Here is a 17,465-nt window from a genome sequence, read left to right on the forward strand (position 1 = left end):
GGCCTGGTAACCTGGATTTTGAGTTTATTTCTCAGGCCTGGTAACCTGGATTTTGAGTTTATATCTCAGGCCTGGTAACCTATTTCTCAGACCTGGTAACCTGAATTTGAGTTTATTTCTCAGGCCTGGTAACCTGGATTTTGAATTTATTTCTCAGGCCTGGTAACTTGGATTTTGAGTTTATTTCTCAGGCCTGGTAACCTGGATTTTGAGTTTATTTCTCGGGCCTGGTAACTTGGATTTTGAGTATATATCTCAGGCCTGGTAACCTGGATTTTGAGTTTATTTCTCAGGCCTGGTAACCTGGATTTTGAGTTTATATCTCAGGCCTGGTAACCTATTTCTCAGACCTGGTAACCTGAATTTGAGTTTATTTCTCAGGCCTGGTAACCTGGATTTTGAGTTTATTTCTCAGGCCTGGTAACCTGGATTTTGAGTTTATTTCTCAGGCCTGGTAACCTGGATTTTGAATATATATCTCAGGCCTGGTAACCTGGATTTTGAGTTTATTTCTCAGGCCTGGTAACCTGGATTTTGAGTTTATATCTCAGGCCTGGTAACCTGGATTTTGAATTTATATCTCAGGTATGGTAACCTGGAATGAAGGGCTTGGATGATTTTTCAGATGAAGTTTCAATGGTTTTCACTGGATGAAGATGTAATGGTATCAGATGAAAATGTGGGTGAATGAAGTTTCAAATAAAAGCTTTTCTCAAAGACTCGAGATCTTGAGTTTTGAGGGTGACGGTGAAATGGTATGAGATGGTATGGAAAATGAAAATGATTGAACAGATGACACGTACTGGAAAACGACAAACACATGTACTGTACAAACACACCTTAACAATAACAAACACAAACAGGAATCTCCTTCCACAGCAATCGGTACCTGCCAAAATAAATCACAAAAGAAAATGGTATTCGCAAACAAAATTTTACAAAATGTTCAAAAAAAATGGAAATTTGTAAAGCATTTGCTTTCTTACAAGACCACTAACTATATCTTTCTAAACTTGCATGTTTAATGGAGAGCTAGTAACTGATCAGTGGAATTCTGAAACAAAAAAAAATATCATTTCTAAAATGTGCAAATATGCAATATGCATACAGCTGTATAAAATGTGCAAACATTATTGTTTCAAAAATATAAGAATAATCAATTCATACATGTAACATTGCAGTATGTTTGGTTCTGACACAGACTATCTGTAACAACTACACATTGTAACTTGACCAGCAAGGTTTCATAACACAAGACTTATGGATTAGAAATTAAGAACCACTATACAAACACACTGTAGTAACATAACATTGGGCCCTAAATATATGCTGACCCCCGTCTGTAACTTTTAACCTTGTATAATGAGCTTAAACTCTGCAAAAGGACACATACCAGTAAGGTAATCCGGGAGCGCTCCTTGTTGTAAACACTGTCTACAGCGACTACAGTTTATACTGTGGCGTGAGTGTTGTTCTCAGTTGCCACTCACAAGTATGAAGAACTGAAAATGTAAGAGAGATGAACAATACAATCCGAAAATTTAATGAATATTAATAGAACATGTAGACTGTTCTACAATGTACATGTAAATACCCAACAGTCCTACAACTCCTAGATGTGCAAGGGACTGCATATTGCATTGCCATTAGAAAATAAATTACATATCTTCAATTGCATTTCATGATTAAACAGGAATGATACTTCTGACACTCTGTAGGTATCTATGACAAAATAAGTCCCAAAACAAGTACATCGCCTTCCCTGTATGCCCCCTAGAAAAGAGAAAAATAAAATGAAAGAAAAACAGAAATCACTGCTATTTCAATACTACTACTAACATTATTTAGTACCGGTAATAAAACCATACTAGTAATACTATAGCATAACTATTGACCGATTCTGTGACGCGCTATGTGTATTTTTGGCATGGGCGCAGCCATAGTGGGTGTATCAGCCAACCCCCCTCCGCACTCACCCACCCCTCTCCCTACATTAGCACGCGCGCAGAATGAAAAACTGCTTTAGCCAATGGGCGTCTCGTACTGAATGCGCGAATGCTTGCTTAGTGCGCGAACCTTTGTTACAAGTGCGTGATAAACATGTTGCCCCAGGGTGGGGGAGAGCAGGGGGGGTCGGCTGATACACACACTATGGCTAAACCCTGTGCCGTAACATGTCTGCTGCCCTCAACGAACCCAAATCAGTCAATACACAGCCCAGTCGCTGTACATAGGCACGTATTCGCACAGCGTACTTACAGCGTCTGTTCGATCGAGCTAGTGTTTATAATAATATAGTGATCACGTAATATACGCCCTCTATCGGTCTCTTAGTTACCTAAGATGGCGTCCATATTCATTTTACTGGGAGCTTACTGAGTATATACTGTAGATAGATCTACACGCAATCGCGAGAGTACAAAGCCCTCTTAGAGTCTTTGTTAGGTTTAGTCTTCGATTGCCCTAATGTCAACTCTTACCGTAGCTTATTAGAACTTAAGCTTCCTAATAATTCTATAACAAATCATGATATGGCTCTCACCTTGCACATTCAGGTAACACGGTCTAACGTTACATTCTACGTAACCCCGGGACGCTCCGTGTACACAGTTACCCCGGGATGCTCCGTGTACACAGTTATAGTGTTGGGGCTGGTCGCAGTTACATTCTACGAAGCCTGGCCTTGCTCATGCTCTACTAAACGCTTGAAAGTATAGAATGTCTAGGTCTACCTGTAAGCACTACAACGTACTTAGCTGGTGCGTTGGGCGCCTGTGCTACATGCATAAAGCCTAAAGGTGGGGTTAGATACTACATCACAACTATACACATGAAATGAAGTTCTACAGTCATCGCCATGTCTTTGTTTGGGCATGCCTGTGTCTACATACCTACCTGGTATTGGTGAACCAAATTTTCAGTGTCAGGGATCCGGGAAAGGTCGTGTACAGATCACCCTTCAATTAAGAAATCAGACGTAGTGTGGTCATATAGCTTAGAGCTTGAATATCAGAGACGTCGAGATGTGACATACTCGGTACACTGTATGTGTACAAGCGCACTACGCAGCGTGCGCTTCTATACTCTGCTGCGTCATCGGTAGGCCAGAGAGGAAGGCATGCATGCACTAGGTAGGCGGTGCGCGCTGCTAACGACCTAGTACCTTCCATAGAATGCCCGAGAATTCATTGCCTTGCTTGTTCATAAAATCGTTCGTAAAGTTACGCACAACTTTACGAACGCCCATACTATGGCAAGCCGAGTGTATTTCCTAACCATTGTTAATTTCAATTACGTTCAAATTTACACTTGCTAATACTACAAAGTGGTACAGTACCGTGATTCTTTTGTACATGTATGACTAATACACGTTTTCACCTAAAGGTATATTTTTGCATCAACGATGATAAAATATTGAAATACCAGTCTAACTTTGTTAAAACGTTCACACACACACGCACACACACACAAACACACACACACACACACACACACACACACACAAAACATTACCACTAATTTATGTTCTTGGCGTTCATAAAGATATACGAAATGTCATGTTGTTGTTTTGCTTTTAGTGGCGTCGCAGTCACGGTCACAGTAAGACAATGTTCAACAAAGATCGATCCCTAATTATGCGCAGGCAGCTACAGAGCAGAGGAAACACAGAGACTCCAACTCTCCCGCCGAAAGCCCATTTTTGCAGAACCTCCCGTTCTCCCGCTGGAGATTTAATTTCTCCCGCCCTGGCTCTGTGTCTCAAGGTGGAAAGGATTTCTTACTTATTGCTATCGTATGTTGAAAAATTAGGCTTGGATAGCACCAGAGAACATCTAGAACCCTAGGAACTTCGTGCTTCGCACATACCAACTTGGAGTCTCCCGTTTGCTAGGGGTTTCGGGCGGGAGAATCTCCAGATCAGAAGGTGCTTGGGGTTGGAGTCTCTGGAAACATACCATTTTGTCAAGGCCAGCTCTCACTGTATGATTAATGTTCGTGACTAACACTGCACTACCCCTATTTTCCTACGTACAGCACCGTCATAACTTACACATGTTTAGTTCATGTCACGTACATTATTTCATAAAATAACAACTACTTGATCGCACACCATCTTGGGTATGAAAATTAGGGTCAAAGGTCATAAACGTTTCATCCCGTATCTTGATGAAAACATATCCTATCTCTCCATATTTTGCACAAGCAAAGACCATGTTACAAGAATCATTTAACAAAATAACCACTTTTTGCTCAGATGCCATCTTGGGTGTACAAAGTGGGATCAAAGGTCAAATATACTTCATTCTGTATCTTCGTTATAATGTATACGGAATTTGGCACGAAATATGGCAAGTGTGACTCGCTTTTCTAAATGAGATTCCAAACATCACACGGCGAATGTCCCTAAACACAGATGAAACCTGGGGGGCATTTCATCAACGAGTTCGTCGGAGTTTTCACCGACAAAAGCTGACAAATTTGCTATCAGCCAATCAGACGCAAGGATTTACACTGACAACTGTTAAAAGCTAATGAAATCCTTGCGTCTGATTGGCTGATAGCAAATTTGTCGGTGAAAACTCCGACGATCGAACTCGTTGATGAAATGCCCCCCTGTATGGTCATGCCTATACCGTATTTGTTGCTGTATCTTCGTTATCTAGTGTACACAGAATTTGGTACCGGTACTAAAGATGGCAGATATGACTCCCTTTTCTAAATGAGAATCCAAACATCACACGGCCAATGTCCCTATTAACACAGATGAAACCTGTTGGTCATGCCTATTAGGATCAGGACAAATATCATTGATTTCCAAAGAGATCGGATCACCTAATTTGTCAGTGTTGACAAATTACGGTTCTAGTTTTTTTTTTTTTACTGGGAGTTGCGGGCTGGGTATGAGTCATATGTGGAGCCCTGCCAAAGGTATTACGTAAAAAGCTCTCTCGGAGCTCGTCTTCGTAACAAGGTTATCGCGAGCTTGCTAGCGATCTGCCTTGATGGGGAAAAAAAGACAACTTTTGCCTGAAAATTTTCTTTTTAGGGATGCTTCTAAACTCATCCCCTGATTAAAGTAAATGCAAGAACAGACCGTGATACATTCACCAAAAGGGTTGCCTTTTTTTTTTTTTATATAGATCTACTGTATGTAACACTGCATATTGATACAATAATTGGATTAGCCAAAGAGAGTTTGTGAAAGTCAGATTTTTTCTCCTTCCTGAGTACAGTCGATAGTAGTAGTGGTCAAACATAAAAGAATTACTGGTTCTCAAACAGAAGCACAATGTGGAATCACTCTGACTTGATTATGACAGTGATACAGTGTGATATTTAATGCATTATATAATTGTACAGTAATACTGGATTTATAATGTTCTTTGTACAGTGGAAGACCTCCCTCCCTCACCCAATTTGATTTTGTTCACTTTTGCAGGGACTACAGCATGTAACATGTATGTGTGGAATACAAGAACAGTGAATTTTATGTGGCACCATTCAGGTTTTTCTCTCATATTTATTTACCTGAAGAGTACATCTATATGAAGTCTTAACACGTTGAGGACGATTTGATTTTGCTACAACATGCATTTCCCATAGACGCTTGCCCTAGTATACTCGAGACTCGTCGTCAACGGGTTTAAATACATGTAGTATCTATCATATAATGATCATTTGATGTTGCCAGTAGTTATAATTCTTGAACAGTGAAGTGTAAAAGTTGTAAATAAAAAACAACAACAAACCAGTATTCAAGGATTCGTCTCTATCTCAGAGAAAAAGGGGTCCTACATTCCTTTCTAAATTTTGTAGATGGTGTACCAATGCCCGACCCAAGTGCAGATCAAAATATTGTAAAATATGTTGCATCGAAGATACTGTATGTTCTATTCAAGCAACATCCACTATTCTAGGCTGGATCGTGATGAGAAGATAATGGTTTTGTTAATAGGGACTCCTGCTTGAATTTCATGTGATTAATCACATTGCTGTCAAGTTTTGCTGTCATGATGCATTCATTAGGGTAGATTTATCACTTTTATTGAAATGAAAATGTTCACAACTTTGATTCAATTTATCCACACAAAATAACAAGAACAAATCAGTGCTTTCTGTGTTGTACCCAGACTGCATAGGGCTAACACGTAAATAAAATAAAATTGAATTAAAAAGAAAGAGAGAGAGAGAGAATTGAGTAGCATATGATCTCAAATAACCTTATTATGATGTAACAGGGTGACAGTGAGTAATGGTTGGGAATTGAAACTAAGTGGAAATTCAGGAATCTGACGACGCATCACAGGATATACGTCATGCCAGTTGGGCCACGGAAATGCATGCTCATCAAATGGGTGAACTGTTAAATGGGCAAGGTTCAAGAGAAAAAAATATTCCACCGAGTTGGCATGTAACATCACACCTCATTGTCGAGAGGCCGCTTATCTTTCGGTAGCCTAGCGACATAAACTAGCTCGAATGTTTTGCAGGATCCATTGTTTCCGGCGCATTCAAATGTCTGCAAGGTTTGTTGATGTTTTATTACTGCATGATATGCATAATGACTAGCTATTCCATGAAATGCCATGCTGCAAAGTTTGTCTATTGCTTTTTCTTGTGATGTCACGACAGAATTTAAAGGTCCTGTTTACCTTTGGGAACAGTGATTTAAAACATTTTCAAGACATTTAATGCATGTGTGCAGGTCTGTTGTACCACAAAACATCCTATCATATAAAATTTTTGCGATAAAGGCTAAGATATAACAGGAGATACATTGTATCTCTATTTTTCTCAGTAAACTGTAACTGTAGATGGTTTAGTCTGGAAACATTTTTGTTATAACTATTGTTCACATTTTGTATATCTAAAAATACTTAACATCGATTTTACCAATTCAAATTTTTACAGTGGTTGTTTCTATCCCTAACTCGCATTTAGAAGTATTTTAAAGCACTAATGCTAGGTTTTTGTTTCATCTGCAAATGGTAAATTATGGTAAATTATGCCTTTAAGGGGTAAATGCCAAAATTCAATTGTGCGTCTAATTATTTAATTCAAACCAGTGGGAGACAAAGAAAGCATGGTATTAAAATGCAGTGACAACTTGGGCCTTAGTATATGGTGGGACACAGTGAGAAATTAGTGAAATAAAATAATGTTATAGTGTGTGAGGATATAACATGATGATCGTATATTCTTAGTTGCTCAACACATATTGTATGTGCCCCCCCCCCCCCCCCCCCCAATGACTTGCTGGAGCAGAAGTGAGTGAATTATTCTAGACTTTGGTTGCAGCAAAATGCCTTAACTTATTTGAACCTGTGTCAGTCACCAAGTGTTAACAGCCTGTGGTTGGTTGTACATGGCAGTTGGTGGCACTTTATTTGAGGGAACTCACCAACAACCATCAGCCTTTCCCCCAACCACCCCTTGTCCCCCCCCCCCCCCCCCCCTCTCTAAGAAGAGGGACATGAAGTGATACATGTATTTGTTTGCCACCTGTTTGTACACAAAGTCATTGACATTATGGGTCTGAAAGGGTTAAATGTACATCATACTAGTCTTTGTCAAAGACTCCCTGGCTGAATAATTGCAAGAGAAGCCAGCTGAGGATTTTCATGCAAGACATGGTAAAGTCACCAATGCGAGGGAAGTCAGTAGTAAGTGGGCCTTCGGACACTGTCCTAATGTCTTTTAATCTCATGCTGGGCGCTTTTTGCTCGGTACTGTCAGTGCTAACAGTGAGATGGCCTTTTGAAAACGGCTGCCACCACACCAGCCCCTTCTCCCATTAGGTAACAGAGGGAGGCTAGGTCAATAGATCCTGCACACTCCAAACTTTCAAACTTTCAAACAGCACATGATTATGATATAATAATAATATTAATGATAGTAATGATAACTCTAAATCACTAACTAAATTTTGCCAACAAGCTCTTGTAGTAAAAAATCACAGCCAATCAACAGTTCTTTTTAGAGAAGCTCATGCGTTATTCATTTTGCACTGACTGCAGGTTGGTGAAGCTCGCAGTTCTCATCAGTTTATAAAAATGATCAATTGTGCAGTATAGAAGTTGTACCGGCACATGAATAATAATCACATTCGCGGATCTCAGAAGGTTCTTGTGTGAAATGCACTCGGCTTCGGCTCTTTTCGTTGGGTGCTGGGTGCATTTATCTAAAGATTTTCTGAGGCAGATCGTAATCCTAAATGCATATGAAGCATCTTGGAGCAATAGATAAATGCAACTGTGCTTTCAAATGTGTTTAGAAAGGCTAAAAAAGAAGGGCGAGTTGAATGTGTTTTTAGACTGTGATTGCCTTTCTGAGAGTATAAGAAAACGCAGCGTCGTTTTGAAACATGTTCATATCTCTAAACCTCCGAGCAGGTCAACTTCCACCTGTTTCTGGTTGTGGAAAAAAAAACACACAAAACCCACGCCATTTGTGTTTTCTAGCGATTGTTTGTACATGAATGCTGAGGGCATGTTTGATGGTGCACAGGTGACCTCTACTTCCCAGGTCAAACGGTGCAAGGCAGATGTGCCGTGACAAGACTCGAATCGTTAATACATTATGATGGTTAGATAAATGCGGCACCCCGAGAATTGCATTTCAAACCATGTACGCAGACATTATTTGAAATGTTTTAAACGTGATTCACTCTCTCGAGTTAGATAAACTCAGCCGCTGTCAGTGCTAACAGTAGGAGTGCCTTTTAAAAATGGCTAACACCACACCACCCCACTCAGCCATTAGATGACAGAGGGAGGTCCTTAGCTCCTGCGCACTCCTTTATTATTCCCCCTTCAGTCTACCCTCTGTTCCTTGGCAGTGACATCCATGAAGTTTGACACTCAACATCACTCATAATCCTGCAGATGGGCTTGTCTGTCTGTGTGTAAGTGTCTGTCTGTGCATCTGTGTGTGTATGTATGTATAGGTGTGTTGGGGAAAGGAGATTGACGGGGGACCTTGTCACCACGACCGCAACGCTTGCGAGCAGTTGGGAGGTGAGGGGGCTATTTTTTGACGCTCACCTGCGACCCGGTGCCATTTTTGGCAACGTGTTAATTACCTCCGCCTAAACTAAAACTTCCTACTGGAGATGGGGCTAGCCTTTATCTGTCCATCTCCCTGCTTCTATGTTTCCTTTAATCCTCTCTTGCCCTCTCTCTTTCTCTCTCCCTCTCTCTCCAGCTCTCTGACTGTCTCTCCGCCGCTCATTCCGTCTCATTTGTTAACCTGTGCCGTTGTTCAAAGATGACGTTTATAAATTGGGCAGCGTGAATCACTGATTACAGCATTGAAATGCCATTGAAAGAATAGACGTAGGCGCTGTCATGACAGCATCACACATGCTAATAGTGTGTTTTAATAGCAACTGCTCAAGTCTAGGAGAGGGAGTTCAAGAACATAAGTATCCAATTAATCCGTTGGGGACGGTTTGATTTTGCTACAACACGCAGTTCCCATAGACACCTGCCCGAGTATACTCGGGACTCGTCCTCAACGGGTTAAAATGCATCTCGACACATATGTTCGAGTCGGCTGCATTATTCATTGACAATAAAATTTAGATGAACAAAAAAGGTGGTAACTGTTTCATCAGATTGGACTTGAAAATGGAAAGTAATGACCAGTATTTTCTAGTGTATTACGTTTTTTATGAAACAGTGGCAGTAGTTGCAATTAAATGGGAGAGGGTTTGTGCAGGTGGCCAATGATCTGTCAAAAGAACATGATTCTTCTAGTTGTTATTTTCAGATTGGACAACATATTTCTGCTCTTCTTTAAATATGCATGTGTTATAGCAACCAATGATAAAATCTTCAGTGAAAATGTGTGAATCAGTAAAAGTTTCATCTTTGAAAGACACCTCGATGGAAGAATTTCATGAATTTGAATCAGTGAAAGTTTGATGACATTCTTCTTTTCCTGCCAAATTTGGATGAGACTTCTGCCTTTCTGTGCAGCTGATTGTACTCTGTTCAAGAGGGCAACGTAAACATGATGTGGGATTGCACTCTAAGCCTCTCAGGACCAATATTTAGAACTACCCATTAAACACTGAACAAACACAGTTCCATGGAAGTGGTAGCATTAAAAAGCAGATGTATACCCAAATGTAGAAATGTCACACATTGTGAGAACTTTTATTACAATCTTGATGCCAAACTCCAATGATATTCTAGAGTTTTTACAGGTAGCTCCTCTTCCCCTCCCCACCCCCTAGTAATAGCCGTACCTTTCTCTTAGAATTGATAGGAGACCTCAAGAGATGATAAATCATGTACGTTGATGATCAAACAGCATGTGGCAGGCTATCAGGTTTCATGCAACCAATAATATAGTGCATCCGATACGCGATGAGTCATCCGGCATGAATGTGGAGTACATTGTAGCATGAATCCAGTGAGGGAATGTACTTCGTCCTTCCGCTCCGCTCATGACGTAGTTAATGATATGCTGATGTCACGGTAATGAATTACGATCACATTACTTCGAAGGCATGAATGAACCTTTCCAACTGGTTTCTCTGCCACTGTTGTTTATCTTTTGCTCCAAACTATTATGTCTGTTAGTATGAAATCCTACAAGAGGGTTTTGGTTCATTCATTTTTGTTTGACGAATTATGACGAAATATTCTTGTTCTGTTAAAGATAATAGATTTGATGTTGAGATGAGTGAAGATGTATTTATCCAACAAGCTTTACTCTATTGATTTAACTTTTCTAGCTTGTCATTGGAAAAAAAAAAGTGATATTCAGAAGATATTAATCAAAGGCTTTTGAGTACTGTAATGCAAGATATTTTTGCAGCATGAAATTTTTGGGAAGTGGACAAGCACCTTTGTGTGCATTTTAAATTTGTGAATCTTGGCTCTCACAAAATTTGCAAATTAAGATGTACACGAACATTTCTTGTTTTTCAGTGAAGGTAGCATTTCAACCATTATCTGACTGAAATTTGTTAGTTATTTCAAGCCATGCATTCCAAATTTGTTCCATTCGATCACAGCTTAGGTTTTGACTTAGAAAGGGATAATCATCAGAATCTTGTGTCATTTGGCCTGGCAATGTGGTTATGTGTTTGAAGAAGAAGAAATCTTCTTACTCCGCACTTGAATCACTCATTCAGGGACATTGTGATGTGTGGTTTGTATACAAACCTAAGCTCTGGAAAGTTATGTGATAAAGAATCAACAATGTTCCTTTCCAGGCAACACCACCAGTAAAGTGTGAAGACACAGGAAAATAAAAGATGGAAAAGAGCTACAAGCATCTTTGAAAGATGGGGCAATGGAGAAGAAGAAAAGATGGAAAAGAGCTATCAGGTCTTTCAACGATGTGGCAATAGTATTGAAGAAAAGATGGAAAAGAGCTACTGTGTCTGTGAAAGATTTGGCAATAGTAAGAAAGAAAAGGAGAAATTGAGAGGGACTGTCAATTTACATGAGGGGCAAGGATCTTACATACCACCAAGATGAGCTAATCGCCTTAAAAAAGAAATACAAATCCCTCAGTGAATAGCCCAGCCGCAAATTCTTTTCAGAGATAGAACCGACTAATCCAGTCTCTCTCAGTTTCCTGCCTGTAACTTGATTTCTCCGGTTGAGCGCACAGTTCCCGGAGGGACAGACAAAAGCACAGAAAGCCCACTGGCTAACAATGTGAACTGGACTTTGACCTGAGCACTAGTATGCCTACCTTTGTGTGTGTGTGTGTGTGTGTGTGTGTGTCTGTGTGTGTGTCTGTGCGTGCGTCAACAGTTAGCTCACTGCTTGCGTGCGCTCACTTGATGCGTCATTCTGTCTAGATCCTGTCTCACTAAAAGCGAGCTTCATTCCGCTTCTGACTGCCATGGGAGACACACCACTCAATGACGCTTGACGAAGTTTTACTGGGTTTGTTATGGAGTGCTGATATTCTCTTGTGCGAAGTAGCGTGGGGGGAAAACCGTACTGACGCGGGACACCGACTCGTGCTTTGTGATTTTTAGCGACGGTGATTCAGGAGAGTGGGTTTTGCAGTAAATACCTCCTGCTTTAGCTTTGGATTGTTTCAAGAAGCTGTGGCAATATTACACATGGATGTGTGAAGTGAGGATTTCATATTTTGTGGGCCGAGCGAACACTGGAGTGGTCCATTTTTGGTTTTGAGAAGTCTTTCTGTGAGGCAGAGTCGTACTAGCAAATTCACTGATTATCGTCATTAGGCATTGCATCAGGATCAACATCTTGGAATTTTACCGTTTACATCACTTCCTGTCATACAAATTTGTAAACCAACATGGAATTTGAAAACAAGAAATCTGTTCTCTTGCCTGGTGAGTTTGGTTCGATTATAACTAAATTGGTTCATGTATTATTACAAGTGAAAAGTCTTTTTACAAAAAGTGATCACAATTATCTTGCTTCATGCCTTCCTGACATGCACTGTTCCTATTTGAGTATTTTGCTTATGAAATACAGTATCACGGGGCTGTATAACAAGAAACCTGTAAAATGGTGGCTCTGTGAGTTTACCAGCCCCATCGAATGAAATGAAGCCATTGATGGAGTTATGAATGTGGTCATGAAAACATTGATGATAATAATAATCATTTGTATGCTTTGTATCCGCCTAATGTTTGTGCTCAAAGTACAGTGCTATTATATTGCATGGTCAAATTATAACAAATATCTCGCAGGTTTAAAAACATCAACAAAAAGCAAGAGAAAAGAGAATGAAAAGGTAGTGTATGTCATGCTAGTATGTATTTTTTAAGTCAAAATATTTGTGTGTCCTGTTTACTCATGACAATGTTAATGGATTGTTTCTCATCTATATGTACAAAATGTGTGAGGAGATGTCCAACATGGAGAAGTGCGTAGAAAAAAAAAATCTGCCAGAACCTGCACAGATTTTCCCAGAAACTCCATATCATAGTGAAGACGATCTGACGTGTCACAATGCAGTGTGCCTGCACTTCACATGGTATGATTGTTTATCAGCGTCTTGCCATTGTCCAATTATGGCTGAGATAAGAGGCAATGAAGCCGTTTGAATGCAGAACAAACAAGATTCATGATGTCACTTCATGCTGTGCGCCAATTGTCTGCCGCAACTCTGCCATGTCTGCCCGTGGAGATTGGCTTTCAGTCTCGTGCAGATCTACCCCAAGGAATCGAAAGGGTCCAAAGGACGTTGTAGGCAGTGGCAATGTTTTCCTGAGGTCACTCGCGACTAATCTTTCCCCGTGCACCCATTGACTTTATTGATTTGAAGTCCCATGTATCTCTCGGTAATTAGGTTTCGAGGTTGCCATGTGAGTTTCTTTTCAGGTTGTTGTTGTTTTTGCTCTGTTTTGTCTGTTCATTTCTTCTCTTTCTGCTCTTGGTCTGTATCATATACATATAAATTTATGCATGTGCGTGTGTGCATAGACCTATAGGTCCATGATGTGTGTTTGTGTGTGTGTGTCAGTTTGTGTACTGTAAAAAAGCAGATTTAAAGAGATTGAGAAATAGAGAAAAAGATGGACAGACAGTAAATGGAAAGAGTCATTAAAAAAAAAAAAATCTAACAAGTAGGTAGGCCTATATGAAATTTGAACTAAGAATGTTTGTTCTTGTTGCAAGTTTTGTTAGTTTAGAAGATGCTGTACATCTTAGTATGATAAATCAAAAAAGATGGAGAAAGATAGATCAGAGAGATCATATAATACAATGAGTGTTCCCTAAATAGCTGTCAGAAGGATAAGTCATTTGACAACATAAACTGTTATCTAGACCTTCATTACATAACAGGATTATCCCAGATGCGTTTGACTGGCCTTCCCTCAATCCAAATGCTCAATTGCAGTTGTCATTATCTGATAATCTTGGATTTAACCCAGCTCTCCCCTTGAAATGCGAGTCAGACATTCCAGCTGATTCGGCAATCAGAGTCTCGAAATTACACCTGGTCAGTAAATGGAATGAAACTTTGCCCTATGCTCGAATGAGAAGCAATGTTGATCCGTACTAAATCTTTTTTTGAAGGTGACCTGTGTATGACTCATAACTGGCAATTGTCATGTGTTGCTGCAAGCCTATGTTTGATATGCGTCAAAGTTTTCAAGCTGACTTAGAGTGATCCATTTCATTCTTGAGTTCGAATGTTTGTCTATCTCCTTGACGAGTTAGCCTATCAAGGATGTTTGTGTTTGCACGTTTGCAATGTTATGTTTACCAGAATATATTCAACATTTTCATGCGACAAGGATGAAATGTGTCCCTTACTGAATATTTGCACGATCTCCTAACCGACTATTTGCACGCGTGTTTGACGAGGCTTTTGGCAGAGTTTTTGTATCCTTCAACGAAATGGATGAGAACACAAAAATGCGAGAGAGATCTTTGACTTTAGTACAGTCTGTCCCTGTGGTAAGGCACATGCACTCTGGTGCTGTTTAGAGACCTTTGATTGTTGCGAATTTGTCGCTTTTGAGCTCGCCAGTCGAATAAATCGCACCATGTTGCCATCAAAGAAATGTAACGTTTGTTCATTCCCTGCCTGTGAAATTATCGCCTTTGTTCCCAAAGCCAAATTGTAATGTGTGTTATGTGGGATGATGGTTAGAAGGTATTTCAAGTATTTGAAGGGAAACATATTTCTCTCTTTCTCTTTTTTTTTTTCACATGGGGGAGGGGAAATGAGAATGGTGTGGGATTCGTGATTTAGATTGTGCACTGTATTGATTCTTTTGTGCACATTGTTGAGTTTATTCAACGAGGATGCACATGTGTCTGTGGTGTAGTTGATGTAATAAAGATATATTTAGGGTATAAGCCACAAAGTGCCTTGCATGGATAACAAATGGTGTGAATATACAGCAGATGGGTCTCTTTGTTTTGCCTCTCTTTTCATGTCCCTCGCACTCGCCAGCTGCTCACGTGGGTGCGCGGCTCATGCCCATTTGCAAGGCCCAGCGAACCACACTTCGCTTCTCGGCTTTTAAAACTCGAAAAACAGGATGTCCGTCTAAATCCCCCATAATGCCAGCCACAAGGGGCGGAATATATATTTTCCCTGCATGTAATAGCGTGTGGTACAAGGATGACAGCGGTAGTGACAGTGAGCAACAAGTCATGCAGAAGAATAGATTTTATGGAATATACCATGTAGTCTGGACTGACCTTGAGTGTTATAGTACTCTTTTCTCGTAACATTGAATATGTATATTAGCGCTGACTATGGAGTAAGGTACATAGTCCAGAGATGCCTATTGTTACGGGTTTTTTTTTTTTTTTGGGGGGGGGGGGGAGGGGGGTCTTTTTTTGGCAACATTTTTTACTTTTTTTTTAGAAAAACTGCAAGTTTCATGGAAAATGCTGTTTTCCCCAAAGACTTGTATAGGTGGAAATTTTTGTGGTGCCAAAATTTTCACACATTTCGTGTGACCAGAAACTAGCACGAATTTGCCTTTTATGTGTACCACTGAATTAATGTCTTGATTCCACAGAATTAAAAACATGCGCAATTCATCTTACTCCGTACAGCGTGAAAAATTGTTACTCACACGAAAATATCTACTTTTTAGAAGATTTACTGTAAAAGTGGATATTTTCACGCGACTAATTTTTCATGCTTGGCCGGGTAAGAAGAGTTTCACGTGTTTTTAATTCCGCGGAATCAAGACATCAAGCACAGGAATGTATGGCAAGCAAAAAAAATTTGCATGCTTTTATTTTCGCGGTAGTTTCTGGTTGCGCGAAATGCACAAAAATTTCAACACCGCGAAAATGTCCACTTTTACAGTAATACACATGTCTATTGCAGGAAAGGTAAAGATTCTGTTTTTCCACAAACTGACAAAGATATTCTTTTTCAGTCCTTGGAATACTGGACAGTTTTGTTTGCGAAGCTGAGATCCCAAATACCGTATCCATTAGCTCTTGAAGAATGCACTCTTGGGATAATAGTCTTTCAGATCACACGCAGAGAAGAGCACAAGCAAGCGGTTAATTAAAGATTCAAGCGACGTCAGATGAATGGCTGTTAATGGCCAGATGACTGTCTGTGAGTCATCTTGAATGGTGCTGTATACAGGAAGCACAAAGAAATAGTTGTGTCACATGACTAGTTGGGTCACATGACTGATGTACGTCACTTGCAAGAAAAAAACAAGGGACTCTCATTTTCCCTTTCTACACCGATGTAGAATCACCTTTAATCTTATCTTTTCTCTAATCAGCATTCTGTCTTTGATTTGGCTTGTGTTTTAGATATTATATGTGCATTAGGTAACTTGCCAACGTCTGTCCTACACATGTATGTGCTTTGTTTTATGTCTAAAAATGCAATAAAATAATGTTTCAGATGATAAAATGATAATAGTCATTTAAGTTTGTATGCTTCAGATGCATCCAAGACCAGTAAAGAGATAAGTCCGAATTCTTCCAGATGAATCTAAAAAAGTTTTAAAAAAGTAAAAAAAAAATAATAATAATAATAATAATAATAAAATCATCCATATTTGGCCATGTTATGTACAAAATGTGTAGTAAAGAAAAATTTGTATGTTCATTCTCCAAGAAACATGCTGAGATTGTGGCCATGATGTTACAAGTGCAAATCTGAGGTTTTTGCAGGATGACAGTATGATGTGATGGCATTTCAGCTGTCATTTCATTCTTGTCACACCTAGGATTTTACTCCAATGGAAGGTTGTTGCCTTTCTTCATGAAAAACTTCTCTGAAGTGGTAAAGTAAACTATAGTAAGGTAAAGTATAGGCATTGTTACTGCCAACACCTCCAAACTACACTTTGGGTTAAAGGTAGGGGATACCTTTTACAGAACTCCCAAAATGCAGCAAAACATTAAATATGAACCTCAGGGGACTTGTTTGGGCCACTACTTAGAAATTTGGAAGTCAACAGTTATCTACAAGCCCTGAAAAAAAATTCAATTCAAAATCTAACGGTCAATGAAAATGTACTAAATGTTACCTTCCACTTTCAATACTATATGGGAGTTTCTAAAATGATACTCTCTTCAACATACCACTGTGTTTATACAACTCTTCATTTAAGGCATGCAAATGGGATTCCCTACCTTTAATACCAAAAGGTGTCAATCTGTCCTTCTGTAATCGGCTGTATTTAATGATCAGATAATCTTGAAAAGAATGATGGACTAAAAAGAGGGGGGGGGGGGTGGGGGGGAAGGGGCAGACAGAAAAAACATACATTGTAGTGTAGATGAGAGACATGGCACAGCTTTGAAAAGTTTGTGAATTCGGACTACCATTTCATTGGTCTTTCTTCAGTTAGCTCTTAAAAGCTCATCCAAAGCTAATCTCTGAAAAGCTGTGTGATCCCTGGGAAATTCTACCTGAATGCACAATAGGAAACATACCAATGTCATGCCCTGATGAAGAGGTAGGCCCTACATGTACATCAAGCATTGAAGGTGTGGCACTTCTGCACTAAG

Source organism: Diadema setosum, chromosome 15, assembly GCF_964275005.1.
Source record: "Diadema setosum chromosome 15, eeDiaSeto1, whole genome shotgun sequence".
Classification (NCBI taxonomy): domain Eukaryota; kingdom Metazoa; phylum Echinodermata; class Echinoidea; order Diadematoida; family Diadematidae; genus Diadema; species Diadema setosum.